General features: G+C 37.4%; 1 pseudogene; it reads left to right on the plus strand.

Moving 5' to 3' along the window:
• Positions 1-9,148: 9,148 nt before the first annotated feature.
• LOC138397935 (receptor expression-enhancing protein 5 pseudogene) overlaps positions 9,149-27,516 on the plus strand; it is a 37,518-nt pseudogene continuing 19,150 nt past the window's right edge.

A 27,516-nucleotide genomic window follows, 5' to 3' on the forward strand; every position in this document is an offset into this window, starting at 1 on the left:
AAGTTTCTAAACTGCTATGAAGGATGTATTGTGCTATGTATTAACATTTGAAACTACCTCCCTCTTGAGCATTTTACGAGCATGACCAGGAGCTGCCCTGGGGTGCCCCGTCTTTCTCAAATACTCTCCCTACTCTTGTCTCTGAGGCATATTTCCAACAGTCAAGTCTCTTTCTCTGGCTCTCTTCTTTATCAACTTGCAATCACTTTCCCCTGGCTGTGCCTTCTACTATCTGTGAGTCCCAGAGTTCCTGGAATGCAAACGCAACCCAGGTATTTGGAATGCAATTATTCTCTTTATCCTATAAAGCAGAGGTTTCAAACACAAATATGTTAATGATCAGGAAGGTTATGTCAATGCATTAAGGCAGGTGAGAGTGGTAAAATGCAGAGAGTGAGGAATTGTAGGAAACTACAGAGTGCATGCCCTCTCTAAAGGGATAGCTGGCTAATTAATGAGAGGAGCACTAGACAATGAAATCTGCTGGTTTTTAAAACAGGCAAGATATTTGGAGCTTTGTGTAAATCCTTACAATGTTTCAAACAATCTGCATGAAAAAAAAATCTGTAAGATCTTTCCAGTTTGCTGGCCATGAGCTTTTGATTCTTGCTGTAAAGCTTGAAGAGACAAGGAATTTAGATCCTCTCCCAAACTCAAATTATACACAAAAGGAACACCAACTCCTCTTTTCTCATAGACAGATCCAAACACAGAGATCCTGGGACTTAGGATCTTTCTTCAGTCCAACACCTTTGCTGATACTTCTTTTCCTAAGCTCCTCCCATGAATTTTCAGTGCTTATTTCTTTTGTCACGTAATATCCAGATGGATCTGCTTACTTCCGCTGTCTTCCTCTTGGTCCTAATAAGTGCTTGATATTTGTGTTTCTGCTGTTCTTACTGGTATCTCACTCTTGGATTGACAGAAGCCTTCCAATGAGGAGTCCCCTGCCTAATTCCTTAAGAACAACTGTGAACTGAATTTTAAAGTCCATTTAAAAACCAGTTCTCACAGGAACCATCTGAACCCACAGGGGTTGCCTAGGGAAATGAGTTTCTTTAATACTGCATAATACAATCTCTTATCTCCTCTCTAAATGATCCCTCTGATATGCCCGAATGGGGCCACCTTCCTTTCCACCACCAAGGTACAAGGATATTTTTCCTCTTAGGATCCATACCCAAGTCTCCAAAGCTGTGAGAATAATACCATTTTACCAGCAGAGATGTTTTCCATTTTGCACAGGTGAATGTATAGGTTCAATTCCAAGTATGGCAATTGCTTCTTTTAGTATTTTCAAGATACATATGCAAAATACTAATATTTTGAGATATATAGATGATAGGAAAAATGAAGCTATTTGACAACAATGACTTTACAGGATCTACAATTCTTTTAAACAATGTATCATAATCGATACTGTTTCATAATTTACTATTTACATGAAACCACCAAACCAATTTCAACTAACTGGCTTTTGCTGAATGTAGCTATTTATATCCCCGAAAGGCAAATACTTCCTTAAAGCAAAAGAGCTCAATATAATTTAGGTTTCTCTTTTTCTCCTGCGCCCACCTTAATCTGCATGATGGGCTATCCTTTAAGAGTAGCTCAAAGTAACAACTCTTTACACAGAATAACGAGGGTATCAAAACAAAACAAAAAAAAAACCCCACAGACAACAAATAAAAGTAGTTGACAAGAAGATAGCTTTATGAGCCCAAAATATAAGCAGGTGGGGACAAACAAAGCTATAAAACCCTCCTGGTATCAGCGTTTGTAGGAGAGAGAACAGAGAAAAGCAACAAGGAAACTAAAAGACTTGACAACAGGGAAACCCCAAAATAAACAAAGGTACTCACTCGAAAACACAGTGGGCCATTCAAGAACAGTGGCAGCATATTTCAACTCAGGCTGATTTGCAAAAAAATGTATATTCTTAAAAACTAACTTTAAGAAAAAGTGAGGAGTAGAAAACGAGCACATCCAAATCCCATACGAAGTTATTACCCTCCAAAAAATGAGTATATGAACATAATGTCCCTTCAGAAAATGAAAATGTAGCCGGGCGCGGTGGCTCACGCCTGTAATCCTAGCTCTCTGGGAGGCCGAGGTGGGCGGATCGTTTGAGCTCAGGAGTTCGAGACCAGCCTGAGCAAGAGCGAGACCCCATCTCTACTAAAAATAGAAAGAAATTATATGGACAGCTAAAAATATATATAGAAAAAATTAGCCGGGCATGGTGGTGCATGCCTGTAGTCCCAGCTACTCGGGAGGCTGAGACAGGAGGATCGCTTGAGCCCAGGAGTTTGAGGTTGCTGTGAGCTAGGCTGACGCCATGGCACTCACTCTAGCCCAGGCAACAGAGTGAGACTCTGTCTCAAAAAAAAAAAAAAAAAAAAAAAAAAAGAAAATGAAAATGTGACATAAAGACAAGCCCACAAAACTGATGAAGTATATTTCAAATAAGTTCTAAAATTTTGGAAAAAAATGATGCAAGATATGAAAGAGTAACATAAATTGGAATTAGAAAAACTAGAAATAAGGTTACCGAATTCAGGAAAGAATTAGAAATAAAAGTGAAATTATTTGAGAAATGAAAGAATGCAGAGTTTATAAACACAACTGATATTACCTTAGGAAAAATATAAGTAAAAGGAGTAAAAGTTTTAAGTAAAATGTACAAAGAATTCAAGATAAAATGACAACTATAGAAGCTGGGAAGAGAAAATTTAAACTATATATAACTTGAACCCCCAAAGGAAAAAATGTAGTAAAAGCTTTTTAATTTAAAAGAAGTTTACTATAATTTAAAACAAAAAAACATATTTGAGATGTTAGTTTGAGAGGACATGCTGCATACCTGGAAAAACTCATTACGTAAAGAGCGAGGCCAGGATATATTCTGGGAAATTATTTGAACACCAAGACATAAAGAGTAAGTCATTCATAAAGGAAAAAAAAAGTCACATTGTCTTCAGACTTGTGACAAATTTTATGCCAGATGGCAATGGAATAACAAAATTAAGGTACTTTAGGAAAGAAAATATGAGGCATGAATTTAATATTCAAACAAACTGACTTTCAAGGATAAAATGTGCAACCTGCATAAACATAAAAACTCAAGGAATATTATTCTTGTGATAGCTCCTGGAGGAATATACTATAATAAGAGTTTCAGATAATCAAAACAAATAGGGACACGTTGGCATAAAAAACAAAACAAAACTGGTGGTGCTGAGCATTGATAGTCACTAACATCACAAAAATAGAGACAGCCAGGTATCATGTGCCTTCTTATGGAAAAATATGCAACCACCTATAAATAGAAAGAAACCAAAGAAAATTGAACTTGAGTTTAATCAAGCCAATGGATTCAAATACTAATTTATAGAAAATATAAATAATAGAAGAACATGTTAACTATGCTACAAGGATATGATCAGCAAAATCCAGGACATGGGAACATATAAAACAAGCAATTCATCAACAGTTTCTTCAATAAATAAATTTCAGAAGAAAAAGAGACGAGAGTAAGAGATAGGGGAGGAAACCCATAGATAAAAGTGCACTTAGAAGTCATAAATAAATTCAGTATTTAGATATTCTTTACATTCTTATTAAAGAAAAAGAATTGCTGTGAGGTAAGTAGAAATTTGAACATTCGAATGAATATTCAATGATATTAGAGAATCATTACTAATTTATGAAGCAATTGTATAGAAGGTTGTGTTAAAAAAAGGGGTTCAAATATTTTAAAGATACTGAAATATTTAAGGATAAAATGATATACTGTCTGAGAATTGCTTTAATATTAATGCAGGCTGGGGAGGAGAAGAGAGGGGTATAGATGAACGATTGGTCATGGGTTGATAATCACTGAAACCAGTTGATAGGCACCTGGGGGTTCATTATGATAATCTACTTCTTATATGTTTAAAATTTTACATAATAAAACATAGTTCAAATCATCTTATGCCTAACGATCACATTGTAAAGGAACCATATTATTTTGTGCTATGTTGCTTGTGTGAGTCTAATCCCCCAGATATTTCTACACCATTGTAAATAAAAATTATTTGGGGTTTATTAGCATAATCAGAGAAGAAAACTTATAAAGTTATTAACATTACTTTCCTGCACAATTGTATTTTCTTACCTAAAATATGTACATCTGGAGGCAGAATGTAGCCAAAACTATCTCAGCCTTAAAAACACCAGAAAGTGTTGCTAAACACTGATGAGACCTGACTTTGGAGGGACCTAGAACAATATTTAACAAGCTTCACACAAATAAATCTAAATGGCAACACCTCTGTTATGACAGCAACACTGTAAATGACAAATGCAACTCCACTATTGGAGAAAAAAGTCTTTTCCAAAGTGCTATCTTCACAAAAAGTGTGACCACTTAAAAACCATCTTAGCATGTAATATATGCATATGGTTGTGGCCAACACATGGCTTTAAGCTGTGCGACCAGTTCTGTCCAATGACACTGGCTGCTGTCAGAGCCTCTAAGTGTCAAAGGATTATAAGTTGACTTGTTGCTTGCTAAATATTCACCTGACTTTGGATGAGATGCTATTTCTAAAGCATTAAAGTTTTTTTTTAAAAAGTATGGCATTTCATGTATCATCTTTAATAATGAAAATGATCTTTGTTTCATGTGATAGATTTCCAGCTCAGGTAAGTCCTAAGGCCTGTTTTATTTAGATGTGTATTTAAATACCTCAAAAGAATACCTGAACACAACTTTAGAATTTATTTCAACTTTTTGAGATATATCACATGTCCTCAGAGTGTAGAGAAATATGAGCTACTCAGGAATTAGTTGAAGAAACACCATTTTTATCTACTTTTTATAGACACCCATAGGGCTAGCTGTGTAGAGAAAGCTGTAAAAATATAGTGTACTACGGGTAATTCTTAGACTTAAAATCCTACTTCCACGGAATATTCAGGATTTAGGGAGACAGATCATCCACATTGACTCTTTTCAGTAAGTAGACACACATCCCTGCAAAACTGTTAATTTTCTTCCAAACCTTTTCTATCAAGTCATTTGATTTAGTAGCCCCTGTATGCACAGTTCAGGATGAAAAGTAGATACAGTCTTTTCCGTGAAATCGCTCAGTATTCCTTCTACTCCATAAACACGTCTGTCCTTTCTGATTTTATTTCCTGAAATCATAGCCCATTTTTGCTCCCCCAAGTTCACATCTTTCAAACTTCCAAGCTGTAACAGAACAATGGGTAAAGACCATTTCTTTCTAAACAGTTGGGCCTGTTTGTGATTTGCCAAACTCCAAATGATGTGTTCTTCCCCAAATCCTACCAGAAAGACGTTGGGTGCAAAAATAGATGCAGAAAATCCCTCTGTCCTGACACAATTGCTTGACTGCAAATTATGTTTCTGGATATAAAACCATCCAGCCTGTTTTATTTCCATTCCCAGGTGCAGCACTCAATTCCCCTGACAATTTCTTCGTCATTTTAGGTTTGTGAACCGTGAACTCGAGTCATTGGTTCCTCACTCTTGTAGATTCACCTCTGCTTACTGAAATATGCATCCGTCTTCCATGAGCATCGCGTCCTTCAGTTTTGCAGACTCATCCTGTAATAAGCCTTCCCAAATCCACTCCTAGCAAGGCTGCTCTAACAGGTATGATCATTATTTTTGAGTGTCTACTGTTTCCCAGGATTTGTACTAAGAGCTAGTGATATGCAATATTTATCAGGTTTTTACCACGTGGCTGATACTGAGCTAAATCCTTTACATGTATTGTCCCATATAGGTGTCTCAACAACACAATGAAGCAGGTACCCTTCTCGTCCCTATTTTACTGATGAGGAAACTGAAGCTCAGAGAAGTCAGGGAATTTGCTTCAGGTCACACAGCTTCCAATGGTTCAAACCCAGGCAGGTTTGATTCAGTTCAACACAGTGCATTCCATTATGTCAGGCTGTCTTCCCAAAATCTGAAAGTGTTTTTGTAACAAAAGTCTGGGTTTAATTTTGGTGAGCAATGAAGACAGCAGTTGGGAGTCTTCATATAACAGAGGAAATAATTAAATAATAATAATAAAATAAGGTCCCCAAAATAACTAAGTGTATGAGTGCATGTGGGGAAGAGTGTGTGTTTGCCTCTATAAACCATAAAAGTAAATCTGAGCATTTCTCATGGCTAATGCTCGCCCCCTGCTGGTGTATCTAACTTCTGTTTCAAAAAGCATTCTGGGCAAGGCCAGAACCCTACCGCAAGATCATTTAACTGTATCCTACCTTAAGTAGTTTAAAACTAGGACAGCAAAATCAGCTTCCTGACCTCTGCAAGCCAATGTGGGGTGGGGAGGAGTGCAATAAAGAGAACTACGCAAATATTCTCTATCATGTTTCTTTTCAGATGGGCATAACTTGCCACCTTTGATTTCTCAGCGGTCTGAATTTTATCACATACAAAGGATGGCAGATGAACTCTTATTAGTTATTCCCATCAGGTGGTTCCGATGAGGGCAGTGGAGAAGAGAAGGCTGACATTCTAACCAAGGAAAGAATTAATTAGAGCAGAGGCTCACCTCTGTGATTCTATTTTATGTCTGAAGGGAAAAAAAGTCACTAAAAACCTTGGCATTTGCTCCATTCTATTCCTCTCTTCTCTTTAATAATGCAGTATTCTTTTATGTGGCCAGGTACTTGATGAATGCTGTGACACCTAAATGGAAAAGTCAGCATCTTACAGGTCTGTCTGCTTCTCGAGGCAGATGACTGTCACTAAGCTTGGTATAGTGCACACTGCAGCTAAGGAAATCATATTTTTCTAGACATGATTATACAATCAAGCATGTGCTTTGCAAAAAAACAAGGGTAGGACCAGAATATAATAAGCACACATTCAAACACACTCATACTTATGCACACTTGAAAATAAAATAATCTCAAATAACACACTTGAAAGAAATCATAACTTTTTATAATGAGATAGTGAATATATCAAAATATTAATTTATTCAAATATTATAAGTGTTTAAAAATGGTAATATCTAAAATTTGCAAGCAAATTTGTACCTTTAAATTTGTATTGTGTGTTCCATTTCTCATACAATGATTTGTATATTTATTTGTCTAATTTCGTCATTTAAGTTGTTAGTGTGGAAAATTATATTCCTTATACCAGCAAAATGCTTAGCAGTGTCAGATACTAAGTAGATGCTAGAGTTTTTTCCAAAAAAATACAAGGAGGGATCTAGGATTATAATTGTCATCAATGTCAGCCATTAAAAATAACACAATCTGATAGTATACAAGCCTCAAATTTCATAAGTTATTTGAAGGAGATAGGGAGGAGCTACCTCTAGGAGGAAACTTATAACTAACTCACACCTAAAATTTTATAATCAGAAGTGAAGAAATGAAGAAAGGCACTAAAAGTAATAAAGAAAAATAAATGAAGAGTGGAAAAAGGGTTGGTAATCTCTATACCTTCTTTCCCCTAAATTTTTGACACTGTGAGGTTGGTTTTTAGGTTCCTCATTCTGATGCACCATTTGAAATATCGTATGTATTTGTATAAGGTGAATTATCTTAGATGTGTGTAGTGAATAGGAAATTAGTTACAAAGCTTTTCAGGAATGCCTATTTTGTTATAGCAGTAATATTTCCCAATAATAAAACTACCTTTTATGGTAGGCACTTACATATATTAACCAATGTAGTATCTTCCCAGCAATCTCATTTTTTTTTTCTGCTTCACTGTTAGGGAAATGAAGACTCAAAGATATCACACCGTAACAAAATCAGGATTCAGTTTCTAAACTCTTAACCACTGTGTGCAGCTCTTTCTGATTGTAAACCTGTTCTTAACCACTGTACTCTATGGCCCCAAAGCCCCATTGATAAAAGAACCATAATGACAATTTATACATTCATCCTTCATCATGAATATGAGAGCAGCATTTTTCAGACAAAAGATCTAGAACCCCAGCTCCTATAGCCCTCTTTGCAAACAAAGCAATTTCCTGAGAGGTAAAGAAATTCAGAGAGGAGAGCTTCCACAGCACAGTCCTCTAGGCAGAGGAACAACAGCGGCAAGGCTCAGAGGACTCATGACCAGGTTCTGGGCCAGTGGGCAAGACTTGGGGGGAACACATACCTCTCCACTGCGCCATGCTCTATTATTTGGAGTGCCCCAGAGAGTTCTATGGAATTGTTCACTAACTGTTGGCTGCAACAAAACCTCAGGGATGAAGGAAGGGATAAGGACAGGAAACCTGGGGACCACCAAAAAGTAAGCAATTACTCAAAAGGTGAATTTTGCCCATCGACACATTTTAGGTAAAAGAATACATATCTATACACACACACAATAAACAACTTTTGAATTTTCTTTACTACCTAAGAATTTACCTATCACCTAAGAATAAGTTATAATACCTGTATTATATTTTTACCTGTTATGTAATATATAAAACTAGAAAAGATACATGGGGAAAAAGTAATTTAAAGTATGTGTAAAGTTGAGAAGAGGGCAAGAAGTTAGCCACAAAGAAGATGAGAGTATCTATCACATGTAACTTGATGGACAAACTTGATGTGACGTTAGGATTAATTGGAATGAGTATGAAAGCATCGATTATAACAATGATAAAATTGATCAAATTATGCTCCACCCCCCAAAAGCACTCTACTTTGGGATCTAAGTTGTCAGAGTGGTTAGTTACCATTGAACTAGTAATCTGGGTAATTTGCAGATCACATCCTTACTTCACATTGCATGTTTATAGTATTTACAAATAAGAAGTTGTATGTTTTTTAACCACAGTTTATGTGTATATTCCAGAATATAGCTTTTGGGCCTCTTATTTCAAAAGCTTTTCATTAAATAGTACACTAGTGGCCTGAAAAGATTAATCAAAGTTTGAACAAGACAAAGAATACAAAACAATCTGTCAAAGAATAGGGACATTCTGATTCAATTCCTATGGTCTTATAAAACCCAAGCTACCTTTAGAAGAAAGAGAAAATATGGTGGACTCCACACTTGGGAGTCTGCTACAGGATCATATACAGTTCTCACAACAGCCCTCCAAGGTAGGCAATACCTCATTACACATAAAATGAAAAGACTTAGGTTACTTGTCTACCTGAGATGACAAGAGCAGAGTGGAGATCCAAACCCAGATGCAAATGGTTCTACTCAGATGCAAATGACTCTTTAGAAAACTGCAAAGAATGGGAGAAAATGGCACAACTACTGAGACAGTACACCTCCTTAGTGCCTGCAGTTAGCCAGGGTAAGAGGGAGTGATCATTGTTCTCTTTAACTATATACTGTAATATTTTTAAATAGGAAAAATAATGCTTATCCAGGGAGTTCTAAATGCTGCCTTCTAGCCACTTCACTACAATTATTAAAATGTCACCTTTTTTTTTTCCTAAAATGGGATTTGCAAAGATTTTCTTCTATTTAATTTTATTGCAGTGATACCCAGCTCAGATATTGTAACGAAGTCCATGAAAAACTGCAAGTAGACATTACCTTTATTAAAAACATGGCTGTAAAATTCATTCTGATCAACATGGATCATCTATATCATATTGAGTTTTCTACTTTAATCACAGCTCGGATCTGTTTTCTGTTGTGAGACTTAATACACAAAACATTGCCTTGAAATCTCTACCAAATAGTACTTTAAACCTAATTATCAAACTTGGTTATAAAGTCTCTGAGCTCTGAAAACCAAACAGAACACCCTGAGCCTTGAAACCATAGGCAAGCTAGTAGGTGTGGGTGGAAAATCAACAACGAGATTTAAACTATTAATAATATGGCCACCAGCATGAACAGGGCAAAGGTGAGAAATAAGACAGGATAGCTAGGATGGCTGTTATCAAAAGATAAACATAACAAATGCTGGCAAAGATGAGGAGCGTCCTTCCCACTATGGTGGGAATATACAGTAGTTATAGCCCTTATGAAAAACAGTATGGAGATTCCTCAAGAAACTAAAGACAGAACTATCATAGGACCCAGCAAGCCCACAGCTGGATATATATCCCAAAAAAAGGAAATCAGTATATCAAAAAGACATCTGCACTGCCATGTTCATTGCAGCACTACTCACAGTATCCTAGATACAGAATCAACCAAAGTTTCCATCAATGGATGAATGGATAAAGGAAATGTGGTATATATACATAGTGGAATACTATTCAGCCATACAAAAGAATGAAGTGCTGACATTTGCAGCAATATGGATAAAACTGGAGGTAATTATGTTAGGTGACATAATCCAAGCACAAGAAGACAAATATTGATTGTGCTCACACATATCAGAGAGCTGAGAATGTGGATCTCGTGGAGGTAGCGAGTAGAATGGTAGTTACCAGAGGCTGGGAAGGGAAGGAGGGGGTGAAGAAAAGGTGGTTAAGGGGTACAAAAATACAGACAGATAGAAGGAATAAGTTCTGGTACTTGATAATACAATAGGAAAATTATAGTTTACAATAATTGATTGTATGTTTCAAATAGCTAGAAGAATTATAATGCTCCCCACATAAAGATAAATATTTGAGGTGATGGATATCCCAATTGCCCTGATTCGATCATTACACATTGCATACATGTACCAAGAACTCACACATGTCCCCAAAATATGTATAACTACTACATAGCAATAGAAAAAAAGAAAAAAGAAAAGAAGACAGGAGGCAGAGGCAGTGGGATGAGCCTGTGATGGGGATCAGAGAGGCTGAGTTTTATCATAATTCCACTGTCAAAGGATGGGATGACTTTGGGCAAGTCAAGACCTCTGTCTCCTCATTGGTAAGTTGAGGCATCTGCATTCAATGCATTCCAATTTCCTTTGAAGTGTGAGCTCTGTCTCATTGAAAGTAAGGCAGCACAAAGGGTTCAGGATCAGGTGAAAAGGCAACAACAGTGGGCACAGGTGCTTATGTCACTGTGATTTTGGTGGCAGAGGAAACAAGGAGACAAAGATTTACTCAATTAGGCAACATGGAACCCCGAGGCTGAGAGTAAAGTTTAGGGGGGGAAAGGATGTTGCAATGTGTCTCTAGAGCTGTCTAGGTTTGAGGTTGTTCTGATTTTAGAAAGTGTTTCTCATTTTTTTAAATATTGTTATAGCTAGGGTGAAAAAAAGGGATTGAGTAACAAAACCTTTGTCTAAAATTCTCTGCAGCTAAATAGTAGCTGTATAGTTTTTCAGGATCCTACTAATTTGTTTAGATGGGGAACGTAACTTAACATTGTTTGACTTCCTCTTTAAAAGTGCTCTGGAAATAAGGAACAAGATCATTTCAGTCTCCACCTTCTCCTCCCACCAAAACAAACTGTCAGAGCCATGATGTAATCATTAACCATAGTTTGCTTCATAAGAGGTATGTCTGTTCATGCCCCTTTGTTTATCACTAGACTATGAGCTTCTAGGGAGGGGGCAGGGAATATTTGGTGTTTGCTGTGGCCTCCCATGCAAGGCTTAGCACAATTGCTAGCATCTACCAGAAGTTCAATAAATGTGTACTGACTTGAACTAAAATAAATGTAAAAGAAAGCCAACTCCTCTCTTTTCCTTGCTCATTTAATGTGCTATAATTGAATGCCAAATAATAGCAACAGAAATGAATTGGTATTTACATCAAGCTAGTCAGAATTTCTGGGCTGTAGAAACAAAATAATTTACTTAGGGCAGGTAGGGGAGGATTTTTTTATTGTAATACAACATAGGTAACAAAATTTACCATTAGTGACATTTAGTACCTTCACAATATTGTGAGGATTTTTTTTAATGATAACGAAAGTCTATCAAAGTAAAAAGTATTTGCACAAAATGGAACCACTGCCTTTAAAAACACAACTTTGAGGACATTCTTATTTCTGTTAATTCTCACTTTGATGTTAGAATTTCAGAACAAGGATTTGTCATAATTAACATACATGTAGTAATAGGTTATATTCTTTAGCGTTTTAGTGAAAATATTGCTCGGAAAATAATATCAGAGTGTTTTGAGCCTTATGGGTAATACTCAGAGCTCCTATTTTGTAAGCTTGGAGGGGCAAAGGCTCCATGTCTCACACACACCTGCATGTACACAAATACACTCTTCAGCTTAACTTTACCAGTCCCTGGACAATCCACCCAACAACGCTTTCAGTTCACCCTAACCTTCTTTGCAGTTCTGTTTTGTTTTGTAGCCAAACCCTATCGAAGACATTATCACATAATAATTAAGAACATTTTGATCACTGAGCATTCTGAGCACCTAGCATGGTACCTCCACACTGTAGGCAGCAAATACATATTTGCTGTGTCAATACCCCATCCCTGAATATTCTTAAGTGGATAAAATCTGATTAAAATGACCAGCACAAGGAGGCATTAGGATGGGAAAGGTAAGTGGCTCTGGTATTGCTAGATCAGCTGATGGGGCATGTTTAAAGCCGCAGGATTTTTAGAACCAACTTCTTGCCACTCTCTGTATACACTATTTTCCACATATACAAAAGCTGCTGCCACCATCTGCTTATCCGCCACCACATTATGACTGCCCCAAATTTCTGCAGAAAATTTTCAAACTATATTGAAATGTTTTAAAGGTGGAATTCCAACAGCCCCGTCACTTTGTGAGTCAGCTGAGTGTAGATTTCTCTCATTACCCACATCATTTTGGCTGGAGCAGTTTCAATTCCTCTCAATTCCTATTTCTTTCATACTAATGAAATAACAGGAATACAGCAGCTGAAAAATCACGTCCCTTACTAACCCTGTCTCCAATAATTTTTATCCCTTAATTCAGCATATTCAATATCAAAACTTATTTATAGGTTGCTCTTTTCCCATTATGACATTTCTCCTGGTTAGATTAATATACATATACACACTCGTATATTTTATATATATATATCTCATAGCTTTTGTATTATAGTACAAAAAGGCATAAATCTTCATAGAGCAGGTTAGCATCTCTATCTATTCAGGGGAAATACTGTAGATAATTGAAGATACTATCTAGATAATTCACACTCAAAATATATATTTGTCTGAAATTTCTTTTCACCTCCCTTAATGGCACTGACATTTTGGTGCTTCTGCAACTGAACATGTATGTTCCAGTTCTCTTCTTACAGTCACCAAAATATCATAAGTAGAACCACGAGTTGAATTTCAGATGTCCTAGGCAGCTCACTTTTTTAGCATTATATTTGGACTGTGAAAATATGTTGGTTTCTCAGTCATTTTGATCTTTAGCATTGACCTTTAATTTTAACTTTGGTATCACCATAAGTCATGAAAGCCTTAAAGTAACAAGGTAACAGTACACTGATACTCCATGTAAGCCTAGAAACATATAGTTTGTCTAATTTTTTTAAATATAAACTTGACCATGGCATTTTATAATTCATATAAAGTTTCTCCTTTAAGTTTGAAAGAGAATGCCTTATATCTCTTAAACAGAAACCAAAACATTGAGGAGAAATCTTACTATTTTTTCATAAGCTTTTGCTGAGAACCATCTAAATTCATAGCTCTGTAACAGAGAAATCTAACTCATAACTTCTGTTTGAAGCCTATAAGTAGAAGACAAAACCTCGACAGCTCACTCAGTAGCAAGCTGTGAAAATGTACGGGGACATCTAATTTTGTATTTCATCTTCATCAAAGGAGACCATATAATAGCAGGAAGAGCCCTGGGACCTAAAGTTGGAGCTTTGTGGTTAGAATCCCAGGTTGATCAATTTATAATTGTGTGTAACCTCCTACAAACTACTTTTGAACTTCTTGGACTTCAGCTTTCTTTATTCACTCAATATTTACTTCCTTGGCAAATACTAGGCAATGCATTTCTTTTTTTTTTTTTAATTTAACTGATGCATATTTTTTTTTTCTTTCTTTTTTTTTTTTTTGAGACAGAGTCTCGCTTTGTTGCCCTGGCTAGAGTGAGTGCCGTGGCGTCAGCCTAGCTCACAGCAACCTTAAACTCCTGGGCTTAAATGAGCCTACTGCCTCAGCCTCCCAAGTAGCTGGGACTACAGGTATGCGCCACCATGCCCGGCTAATTTTTTCTATATATACATTTTAGTTGGCCAGATAATTTCTTTCCATTTTTAGTAGAGACGGGGTCTCGCTCTTGCTCAGGTTGGTCTCGAACTCCTGAGCTCAAACAATCCACCTGCCTCGGACTCCCAGAGTGTTAGGATTACAGGCGTGAGCCACCACGTCCAGTCTAGGCAATGCATTTCTAACTGCACTTCTCATTATACTCAACACCTATCATTATGTAAAACTCTTGAGCAAGCAGTAGTAGTTCAAAGAGAAACACTGTCTCTACCTTCAAGCAGCACAGTGTAGTGGGGTAAATAGATAAAACACTGCCTCAGTGTAGATTTAGACATGGGAAATGCTGTAACATGCAGCAGGGAAACACCTAGCCCAGATTTTGGCTGAGAAGGTGATGATAATCATCTCTGATAGGTTGAGTTAAATGAGATGATGTATGTAAATTTGACAGGCATGTAGTAGTTATTCCTCCTACAATCCATGATGACAAGAAACTCAAGGTCCATAAAGGATGCACAGGAAATGATGAACAAGAAAGCAAGAAGACAAGGAAAGCTGAGCAGCTCTGCTGCTCCTTCCAGCTGAAGCTCAGAGCCGTGCATCCTTGCCTGGCTGCTGTGTGTCCCTCACAGTCACCGTGCATATCTGTTCACACCCAACTGCACGCAGCATCTGCCTGCTCGTTAACAAGCAGCTCTGGATCCTGCTCTGACACTGTTTCCAGGGGAAGAAAGAGCAAGGAGAGATTTGTGATGAGGAATCCTATCAATCCTAGATAGCTCAGTGGCGATTTAGCAGGGAAACAGAAAGCCCTAGGATCTGTTCATATCCCTTTCCATCCTATGGCCTCACAGGCCGAATTAATATCTAATGTGTTGACATGTGTGATAACAAATGCTATTGGACATGCAGATTATATCTATCCATTCTGCCTCTGAATCATTGCCTGTAGTCCCTGCCACAGAGCGACTGCCCCCAATCTGTAAATGCATTCATTTTTAGTGCAAACTTGTTCCAGCTTCAGCCAAGTTCAAAAAGGAGAATCTTTATTTTGCTCATCTTGTAATACTCTTCAGGGATGCCTTAATATCGCTATTCCTGAAATATCCCTGGGTCTAGAGATTCTTTAGGGCTCAGTTAGGAGCTGGAGACTCATTGCTAATGTGCCTTGACTTTTGGGGCCCTTCTGAGGAGAAACACCTGGAGCAGCACGCGGCAGCCGCCTGTCGGCACAGCCTGGCTTCATGTTCTTGTAAGGAAAGCCGTCAATTTCTTATTTCCCTCGGGATTCACCAGTGCCGGCTTTGCATCCAATTAGTGGAGGATTTCCACATAGAAATCAAATGTGATCTCTGATCATTTAAGCATGTGAATCTGAGGAAAAGAAAACTTCTCCAAGTGAATTCTGAAATCCTCTCATCACATCCAAGTCTGAAGCCCGACATAAAAAGCAGCCTAAATTACCCTCTGAGAGCAGCTGTTGTGAGGTGCTAATTCAGTAGCAATTTATTCACATCTACTACTTTATGTTTTGAACATAGAAGTGACATATATTTTACATTTTGTACTTCACATGTGTACAAGACACTCCAGAAATCTTATTTTCATTTTGCTAGGTTTTTCCCCAAACGTCTCAGAAAAAAAAATCAGCCATCCTAAGAGACTGTAAAATTTAGCAACTTTGTTGATCCCTGTGCTTAAATGTTTTCTCTGCATGCTTGTAGCAAGCAGGATGGGCTTTGTGTTTCCTTGCAATTTTTTAAGGGCGTCAGTTTGCCTGGGTCACCTTTTACTCCTATCTCCTAACTAAGGGTCAGCACAGTGAATTCCTAATTTGGTTGCATATTAGAATCATCTGGGGAGCTTTTGTAACAATTCTGATGCCCACATCACATTTAGTTGCCCATACCAATTAAATCAGAACAGCTAGGTTGGCAGCAAAGAAGGAATCAGTAGTTTTAAAAGATCCCAAGATATTTCAAATAAGGCATCAAAATTTGGGAAGCACTGGCCTAGCCAAAGTCGGTACTCAAACATTCAATAACAACTAGCAATATGAATAAATTGATGAATGGGAAGGTGGATTGATGAGGGCAGAAAGAATGAATGGGAGAATTATTCAGAGTTAGAAATCCTGGCTTCGAGATCTAGCTTATTTTTTTCTGTGTAACATTGAGGAAGTCAGTCAAAAGCTGTATGAATCTATTTCCTTTTCTATACAATAGGGATGATGATATTATTCTAACCAGTAACATCATCATTTTAACCACTATCACTGCATTTACTTCCTAGCCACCCCACTTTGCTCCAGATCTGCCCATGTTTAGGGCAATGACCATGCTTCTCCCGGCCATGTGCCCAAGGTCTTCAGAATCCCTACACTTTGAAAAACATTCCCTTTTTCTTCTCAGGACAATCAAGGACTTGTTTATTGTGTCACTTGCCTTGAGAGTATCACCTTAGCTCACTACTATACGCCTCAACATTGTCCAAACCCTCACACCACCCTATAGCAGAGGCATAAACCAAAGAGTCATATCATCCTTTAAAACCCCTGTGCTTTGTTCTTTGCAAAGTTTTCCACTTACAGAGGCTTGAGGGATAAATACACCTTGAACAAAGATAAAATCCTTGTGACCAGCTGGTGTCTAGCTCTGCTGGGACAGAGCCAAAGGAATCACTTGAATTTGTAATAAGATGAATTTGAGTTTAACGTAAGGAAAAATGTCCTAGGAGGGAAGGTTATTTGCACTTAATAAATAAATAAAGGATGTAATACCCATTTCGGCATCGCATTATAAGTAATTTTTTCCTAGCATAGGGTAGGGAAAGGAGTCCTTGAAGGACAGTGGTTAGAACATGGGTTTTGGCATCAAACAGAACTGATTTTTCATCCTGGCTCCCCCACGTTCTAGTTTAAGAAAGTTGTTTGGCCTCAAAGCCAACTACCATTTCCTTATCTGTGGGACTAGGAGACCAATACATACTTTTAGAAGGTGTTGGGAAGAATAGGGTGGCCATATAATCTATTACTTAAACCACGACACTTTTGAGTGAAAGGAGTCACTACAAGGATTAACAGGTTGTAATTAATCGGTAACTGAGTTAAACCAGATCTGTCCCTGGCAACCCCAGGTCAGTTCAGAGTGGGCATCCAAAAACGGTTTGGTAACTGACATTCCTGCGTTAGATACCATAGAAACCCTGAGACACACGTGAAATCAAGGTGAAATGTTGAAATGAGTCAATCTGGAGTTCAGTATCACCAATTCGGCATGTATGCTGACTCCTTGACAGGACAATTCTGATACCAAGTCACCATCTATGTAGGTTTATTAAGTTGAATTAAGTGGAATCAGGATTAAGAGAAAAGTTAGGTATTCTTGCACTTTATTATAAACATATGTAAATAATCATTGAACAAAGTTTGGCAAAAGGGAACTACACGACCTAAAAATACGAGTTCACTGCTCATATTTTACCGTTTAGGAGACAGCTTCAGAGAAAAGGCATAATCTCCACAGGTTCTTCTCACACTGAGTATCAGAGAACAGAGTATATAACTCTAGCATTCTTTTCACTAGATTATTATGTTAAATTTCTCTTGGTAATATATCAAAAAAATGTTGTTACATAAAGACCTAAGCCTTTTGGGAATATCTTTATGAAGAAATCCACATTTCCTAAAAGCCTCGTTGAACACAAAAATGTCTTACCTAAGCATAACAAAGTGTTACAGCCTAATTCGAACCCTGAACTTGCTCTCCCAGCTGAGAAAAATATTAACACATGATCGCTGACTGCTACTTAGTGTTTCTGTGTCTTTAACCCTGAATCCAGAATCATGTCAAACTTTCTCCAGTTGGTGTTTTATCTTACAGAAGAATTTCTTGTAAAACATTCCATGTCTTACAGCATAGACATGGAACGGTACAGGTAGACCTGCTGAATGTAATCCAAAAGGAAATATAAAAACACTGGACTGTCACCTGACACCTTTGATTTCCCAAGCATTATCTTCTGTTGTCGGAAATGAGAAGTTACTACAAAATTAGAGTACTGAAGAATTATACTGGAAAAGGCTAGTATCAAATTAGCTACTAAACATCAAATCCTACAGAGACAAAAATCTTCATTAGCTTTTGTTTTTGCTGAGAATTTTTTAAACAAAGAAAAGGTAAAATGGGGAAAATGACAACTTATCTTTTAAAAAAAAAGGAAAAAACAAAGAGACCTTCTCTGGGCAAATTGCTTGACTTCTTCAAGTCTCAACTTCCTGTCAACAAAATGGTCTACTTCACATGGCTGTTATGAAAATTAAACAAATTAAAAAATGAGGTTTGTGGCACATACTGGGCTATTACTACCTGATCATCTTTACCAAGCCCCTTCTTTTATATTTTAAGCTCTAGAAGTTGCCATAGAGATGACTTTCAGTTGCCTGGCTGGGGTTAATGTAGACTTCTTTTACTTCCAACATGAACTGATATAATATATTGAGGTAAGAGTGTCACAGATGTTTCTCTAGATACATTTGTGCAAATTGACATTTATCTCTTCTTCCTGCTTGTGTTTCTGACACTGAGGATAGTGTTTCCAAAAATACGAAAAGAACAAAAATAGATAGTGGAGATTTTAAGGTCAAATATAATGCTAGTTAAACCTGAATTTATTATAAGACAGCTTCTCCACTCAAAAAGGATAAGTTCTTGAGTATCAGTTCCACAACCAATATTACATTGAGCCTTTATTAAAATGCTTCTCAGATGTTCGTGTATGTGAGAGCCTTTTGAGAACTGTATTTAAAATGCAAATTCCCAAGCCCTCCTAATAAAATCTGATTCAATATGCCTGAAGCAGAGCTCCAGGAATCTGCATTTTTGCAAGCCCCTCAGGTGGTCCTGGGATGATGCTTTGAGAAAATCTCTCTCTGATATGCCAGGTCCTCTGCTTAGAATTCTGCTCAGAGTCCTGCTCTGCTCACAGTGTTCCCAACCTGGGATGTGCGATCAGATGATTACTACATTGCAATAAATACTAATGGATGGATACACTGGACACTATGGAGAATCAGAAGTAAAAATGACTAAGTGTTCCAGATCATAATTAGAGAAATCTTTGAGAAGTTATTCTACACAAATTATTTTAGATAACTCACAGCTTGCTTTCTTATTTCTCTCTTAACAAACAACACGAAACCATAAGAAACTTCTGCGGATTTCCTGGGATACTTCAATGAATAATTCCTGGTTAGGTGCTAAATTTTTTAAACACCTGCCAGTCTCCCTTCCAAGTAAAAAGGGGCCAAGTATTTAACATACTGGCTAAATGTCTGGTATGTAGCAGGCATTTTTTTTTTCTGAGATAAGGTCAGTGTCATATGTTCTGCTAGCCTTGTAACCAACCTCCCAACTGCACCAAGAGTGAGCAACCTAAAATACTGGTAACTTCTTAATCAGATGCCAAGCGTCTCCACTGCAGACAAAGGTAAAACATTTATTACAATAGCCTATCCAATTTTCTGCACCCCTTGCTAGAGTATAAATCTTTGAGGGAAGGTACTGTGTCTTGCCCACTGCTATATCCCCAATACCTATAAGAGTGCCCAGCATGATAGATAGCTATGAATGGATTAACAGGAAATATTTTTAATGGTTTATCCTGAGTAAAGAATAAATAAAGCACAATAGATCTAAGGCTCTAAATTCATCACTCTAGCTTCATTTGCTTTTTTTTTTTTTCTTTTGTATTCTCCTGCCTTTCATTCAGCCTAAGGTCTCTCCACACATCTTACTCCGTGTCAGCTGTGGGCCTTCAGTCTCCCCATTTCCTCTACTTGAGAGGTTATTTCCCTACCTGGCTAATTTCTACACATCTTTCTGAATTCATTTAGGACCCCCCTACATACATACACACACACACACACACGCGCACACACACACACATACCTTTTTGTAATTTAAGAGCTCAGAAACTAAAAAGACCCTGATCCTAGGTTGGTGGAGTATAATAAATTTCTATTGGTTTTCAGTAGCTATGGTAGCGCTTTCTTGTGGTAGCGGTTCCACAACAGAGCTCTTCCTCCCAAAAGCAGAATCATTTTTCAGTATTTAAGATCTCCATGAAAACCACCTTCAAGAAATAACATTCAGTAAACTTGTAAAGAATTTAAAATGAAAAGTGTAAACAAACAAAAATTATGATGTTAGAAAATCTAGGTGGTTTTTGAAATGGGAGATATTTTTAAATCAAGATTTTGGTTTGGTTTATACCCCCAGCATACGCTTTTTAAGAGTTTCAAGAACTTTGAGTTCTTGCTCATTTACTTTTAGAATATGTTCACCTCATTGTGCTACTGAATTAGATAGCAAATCAATCCTGCTGACAAAGTTAAAACAATAGCCAACTTTTTATTCAGAAGATATGGGCTGCTACTTTCCAAAATGTATGTAAGAACATATTCCTGAAGACAAAGTCATTGTGATACCACACATGAGTTTTGGTTCTAGATATTTTCCTGCCCATCTGTTCTTCTTCAGTGAAGACTAAAGGGTCATCTTTCAACCTTGGCAACCCTTCACCATCATCATGCAACAACTCCCAGGGGACAGCAACAACTATCTCAGGCAGTCACGCTTTTCTGCAGCAGACATTCAACAAGAGCCTCTGTGTCAAACAGCACTGTACCAGGGGCTGTGGTGACAAGATCTAAGAGACATAGATGCCCCTCTTAAGAAATAAAGATGGCTTGAGGGTCATAATGAAACATGTGGATAAATACTTCCAACAGCAGATAGAAAGTGATCAGAGGCATGATGGAGGACTGTAAGATTTTAGGAAAGGGAGCAACTGTTTCCGGTTGGGAGAGAATTCAGAAAGACGACTTTCAACTATGTCTGGGAGGACGGGGCTTGTGTATGCACAGGAGATGATGCAAGAAAGGGTATTCTAACCGAAATGAGGACTGTTCTTGAGCTGGGGGCTAATAAATCATTTTCTACTTCATTTGACAAATATTAATATTAATCAAATGTCTTCAATGTGCCACACTATACTGTGCTTTAAGTATATACTGGTGAACAAAAGAGATTCAGTTTGTGCCTTAATGGAGCTTAAAGTTGAATATGCTCTATCCACCTCCTTTTCTTGTTAGGTCTTATTTCACATTGAAAGTCTGGGACAGGTTACAATCCTGAAACTCATCAGAGCATAGACTGAAGAGTCTAGGGCAGGCTACATGGATTTTTAATTAATTTTACATAAGTCATCATTGTAGGTTTGAGACCAAATTTTAAAAGATTGGGAACAAAAGAAAAAAGATTTACTTATTCATCTGTTTGCTCACATGCCAAGCATAAAAAGCTAGAACTTTCATTACAACCTACTAGGCTCTCTGTTCATTACTTTTAAATAGTGAGACAAATTAAATCATCAAAATAATAACATAACTAATTCATTTATTTTTTATTTTTGAAGTTTTAAGAGACTACAACAATTAGGAAGACTGGAGCTATCTTGGCTGGCAGACATAAGCCTTTTTATATTAAAAGTATATAATTATGTTAAATGTAAATTATCTAAATAAGCCATTTAAAAGATGGATATTGACAGAGTGGATTTAAAAACATGACCTAATTATATACTGTCAACAAGAAACTCACTTCAAACATAATATATGTAGGTGGAAAATAAAAGGATAGAAAAAGATACATCTCAAGAAAGCAGGAGTGACTATGTTAATACCAGATAAGCATATAGACTTGAGGGCAAAAACAGTTTCCAGACACTTTAGAGAGACATTACAGAGTCATAATGTCATGAAAGTGTCAATCCACCATGACAACAGAGCAATCCTAAATGTGCATGCACCAAATACAGATCCTCAAAATATGTAAGGCAAAAATTGATATAAATAAAAGTAGAAAAATCACAAATCCATGCCTCATATAAAAATTTATTCAAATGGATCATAGACTTACATATAAAATGTAACGCCATAAAATTTTTAGGACAAAATCTGGAAGTTTAATTTAAAAATTATGCATAAACCATTTATGGATAAAATTATAATATTTATTTTAAAACACTGAAAAGTAGAGAAATATATGTATCACGGACAAGAAAATGTCAGTTATCCCCAAATTGCTATATAGTTTCAAAGTAATCACTGTCAAAATCGGATAAAAATGTTTGTTTTGTGGTTTTTGTGGGGTTTTTTTTTTGTTTGTTTTTTTGTGGCTGTTGTTTAGGGACCTAAGAAGCTAATTCTTGTTACCTGGAAATTATAAAAAGCCCAAATAATAGCAAAGATATTTATAAAGCAGAAAAAATTGTGGAATTTGCAATATTATATGAGTAGGACAGAACAAGGTAATTTTGTCCTAAGTATGGATAAATTAACCAATAGAATAGAATTACAAGTTTAGAAACAGATCCACTTAAACTTGCTATATGAAGAAGAAGCTTTGCCAATCAGTGGGTAAAAGTGAAACAATCCAATAAACTATGCCAAGGCCACTAGCTATCCAAATAGGGGATGGGGTATAGAACGAAATTAGACCTCTAATACCTACATCAAATCAATTCCAGGTGGATTAAAGACATCATACCAATGATAAACTTTAAATTTTAGAAAAAATTACATACTAACATATTTGTGTTCCTAGTGAAAAGAAAAATTTCATAAATGAGATATCAAGCAAAAATTTCAGGACAATTATTACCTGCAAAAGGAGCATAGTGATGGGCCATGGAAGGAGTACACAGATTCAAATGCGTTGGTAATGTACCAGTTCTTAAATCGTGTAGTGGGTTCATGAGTATTCCTTATTTCTCTGCTTCTTATCTATACTCATATATATCCTTATGATTAAGCATTACATAGTTTTTTTATGGATCTAGAACCAGATGCAGAAAAGCAAAACAAAAGCCCCATTTGTTTGGCACCAATGGAAAGTCATTTAATGCCTCCCAAATAAGTGAACAGAGGGGAATATCGCTCAAGACTGAGAATTGCCCTTCATGCATTATGATTTCTTGATCTCAGTGGGGATGGGGTAGAAAGGAGTGTTCTCAGTGCTAAGCAAAGTTCATAATGTGTGGTCCCTTCCTCCTCAAATCAGGCAGGAACCATTGAAAAAGTTCTTTTTTAAAAAAACTGAAATGACTGATCAACACTAAGGTGCTCACATGGTAGTAATATTTATTGGGTGCTGGTTAGGTGGCAGGAGAAGGGAGATAAACTTACAAGCAATGGAGGCAGAGCACACTGTATGGGGGAAGAGCACTCTTGTAGCCCTGGCTTGGGCGAGGCAAACACGTTACATGTAACCAAATTGTTTGCACCCCCATATTATCCTGAAATTTAAAAAAAAAATGAAATGGATGAAGGTAATAAAAAAAAGGAAGAAAAATAGGAGAAATTGTGACAATGACCACCACCAGCAATAAATATAGTTAAATTTCCTGAGTGATGTTGAGGAAGCTTTCCCATCCCTTCATCTCAGTTTCTTCATGTGGAAAAAGGAAATGAGGATATATACTGCTATGGACTGAATGAGTATGTCCACCCTCTCCATTCATATGTTGAAACGCTAACCCCCAATGCGATGGTATTAGGAGATTAGGTCATGTTGGTGGAACCCCAATGAATGAGATTAGTACCCTATGAAATAGGGCCCAGAGAGATCCTTTGCCCCTTCTACCATGAGAGGTTGCAGCCAGAAGACAGCCATAGATAACCTAGGAAGCAAGCCCTCATCAGACACTAAATCTGCTTGTGTCTTGAGCTTGTATTTCTCAGCTTCCAGAACTGTGAGAAATGAATTTCTGTTACTTATAAGTCACCTAGTCCATGACATTCTGTGACAGCAGCCTGAACACAATAAGACATATACCTTCTAAGACTATTTCAGGGATTGGAGATAATGTCAATTAAAAACATATTACAATAGTCTAGAAATAGCTGACCCTTATTGATTGGTAGCTTTGTTATTCCAGGACTTGAATGTATCTTCTGATTTGAAGATAAAATTATAAATATATTCATTCATTCAACAAATACTTATTAGTATTACCTGAGACATTTTTAGGTGCTAGGGATATAGAGTGAGAGACAAGTAGGGGAGGGAGAAATGAACTCTAGAAAATCACAGATACAAGCAAGTGCAGTGAGGTTGTGTGGGTGTTCTTGCAGAGGTTCTATACATAGTATTATTGGGTAAAACTGCAGGAAAAAATTCAACATGAGAAGCTTTATGAGCTGAGCCTTGAAAGTTCAATAAATGATCACAAAATGGACAAGGTTTTAGAGGGTACTCCAAGCTGAGACAGCAGGGGAGCAAAGGCACAGAGGCATTCAACAGCATGGTGCAACCAGGGAGCCAAAGAGGCTCAGCACGACCAAAGCCCAGTGTGCCAACTGTGTGTATTAGGGTCAACGGCTGGAGAGGAAGAGGGAGAATTGGTCATGTAAGACATAGTAGAAACTTTGGAATTTATCCAATAGCTCAGAGGTTTCCATGGTGGAGTGTCTCACCCCTATGCTGCTGTATCCAGTGGTGGAGTGTAGGAAGTAAATATTAGAATATCCAATTGTATTTATTTTGCTACATCCCATCATTTCTATTTATAGAATGTAATATATTTGTGTAGTGATACATGTGGATACCTTATAAATGAATAAATATACATTGGAGCATACATTTAAGTTTTTTCTTCACTGATAGGGTACATTACATACCCACACAGTTTGGAGATAACTGCTAAGTTGTTAAGCAGGGCCATAAAAGTAGTGAGCTTTTTGCATTAAAAAGCTCTCACCATAGAGGAAGATGGAGCAGGGTAGAATATTGGTTAGACACAGGAAGACCCGTTAGGACTCTGTTTTAATTGTCCAGGCTGAGATGGTGAGGATCTGAACTATGGCAGTAGCTTTAGAGTTGAGAAGAAAGGAAGGGTCTGTTCTTGGGGGATCTTTATGAAAAAATAATCCATAGGAGTTAGTCACTTATGAACGGGGGTGGGAAGAGGGAGGCAACTTGGAAGGACTCCCATGTTCCTGGATCGTGGGACTGAGTGGATGGCAGCACCCACCACAATGATCGGGGCTCGGGAATAGAGAAGGTTTGGTGGAAAAGGTAATGAGCTCTTTTTTGACAAGTTTAATTGTAAAATTCTGATGTGATGATCAGATAGGAATGTTTAGGAGTTTTAAAGTTCTGAAAAGAGATTTGGCTTGGTAATAAATATGCATGGGAATTACCAGCTTGCAGTCCAAAGCCATATATATATGAACATGAGTGCCCTGAGTATGAAATGAATAACAAAAGAAAAGATGTCCAAGCTAAGGAAACTCCAGTATTTAAAAGAAAGGTATAGAAAGATGAGGCAGAAAAAGAAACTCAGAAGAAAAGGTTACATTGGTGGGAAAAGCATGAGCAGAGATGGGAGTCATGGAAGCCCAGGTAGGAAGAATTTCATGATGAAAAATGATTCATCTAGTTTCCTTAGGTAAACAGCATTCCCTTGTTCATTCTGTAAATATTGTCAGGTATTTATCGAGTACCTGCGCTTAGACAAATGGCATTGATTTTAACATTGTGGGATATGGACACAGACTATAATTTTGAATAGACTATCTCTGAATATTATTCCCAATTTAAACATTTTCATCTGTCATTTAAATGTGTGAGGTCAGCATCGTTAACCCAGCACCTAGTGTACGACAAATTAAGAGCAACATTTTGGATCGATAAAAACACTGACACTGATGGTGGACCAGATGTTAACAAATGATCACGTTTTTCATCTCCATTCTGGTAAATGACTTCTTTGCTACTGTATGAATCACTGACAACATCATAACACTAGAGACTTGACTTGTTTGTAGCAGATGTGCTATATGTGGCATTAGCCATACTTCCTGCTAGCAAAAGGAGATGATTTTAACAAAAACACTATTCAATTGATTTCATCCTTTCTAAGAGAAGAGTCACAGAATCTTTCACAAAACTTACCTAAGTGTATACCTTGGTTTTTTTGTCATACCATGTGTTTTAAAGCTTGGCTAGACACATAAGCCAGAAGAGCCCTGTAAATCAACCCCTCACCCTGAGTCACCCAGGAAAGCACATGAAGACAACACACACTCTCTTACTTTGTAACACAAAGTTATAATAAGAAAAAAAAAAATAAGAGAGAGAGAGAGAGAGAGACAAAGGAAAAAAAAAAAAAAAAAAAACTTCCTGCCTGGGATGGCAAGCTCATCTTACTTAAGCAAAAGTCACTGTCATTGAATGGCATTAGCCAGTTGTCACCTGCTGGTACTTTCTCTGGGAAACCTCTTGATTAAGTGTCCTTTTCAATTAAGGACATTCAATTTGGGAAAAACTCATTGTGACTAGAGAATATTTTTCATTTGACACAACTAAGTGTTCTGTGCAGAGGTTGACAATAATTCTACGTGGACTTAAATCTTACTTTCATTTCCTTGCTCTAGAAATCTTAACACTGGAAAAGTATCTTAAGATCTCAGTACTAAAACGCATGAGGGAAACAACTGTGTCTCTGTTGTTCATGTCCATTTCCCCAACATTCAACCCAAACTTTAGTAGAAATTAGAGTACAATCTTCCATATGTATATTATAATGATTCTGTCAGGTAATGAGTACACAGATGGGGGAAGACACAAATCAAATCCAGCAAAGGCTACTGAGAAGCAATCTTCTCTAGCACAGACCAACCAATAAAGTATCAGTGTTTTTGTAGTTAGTCCACCACTGCCCTAGAAAGAGTCAAAGCAGCCCTCTTCCCAGAAAATCTACTTTTAATGATGTAGTTGGTTATCTTCAAAGATGGCGGCCAACATTTTCACCATCCTTCTAGTCAGAGGCCCCTCCTCCCATCAAGATGTAGAGATTGTTTCCCCTGCCTTTGAATCTGAGTTGGCCTTGTAATTTGCTTTGACCAAGAGAATGCCATGGTCAAAGCATGGGACAATGTGCGATGGGTCAATTCGCAGGGACATGTGCGAATTTAGGGCCACGCTGTTAAGAGGACTGGTAGGGTCCACTTTTCTCCTTTGGAAAAAAGAGAGAACTCAATTGCCATGCTATGAGGAAGCCCATACTCTCCTGCTGGAGAGAGGCGCCCTGTGGAGGAACCCTGTGGAGAATACCATGTGGAAAGAGAGGACATTTAAAACCCTGGAGAACTAAACCAGCCAAGCTGACAGTCACCCTCAAGGCCTGGATGTGTGAGAAAGGCCATCTTGTGTGCACCAGCCCAGCCACCAGCTGAAGGCAGCCAACAGAGTGACCCTAGCCATAGCAGACGGACCACCCAGGCAACCCATTGGATGGTGAGAAATAATAAACCATTGTTGTTTTAAGCCCTATGTTTCGAGTGGTTTGTTACATAGTAATAGATAACTAAAAT

Source organism: Eulemur rufifrons, chromosome 2, assembly GCF_041146395.1.
Source record: "Eulemur rufifrons isolate Redbay chromosome 2, OSU_ERuf_1, whole genome shotgun sequence".
Lineage (NCBI taxonomy): Eukaryota > Metazoa > Chordata > Mammalia > Primates > Lemuridae > Eulemur > Eulemur rufifrons.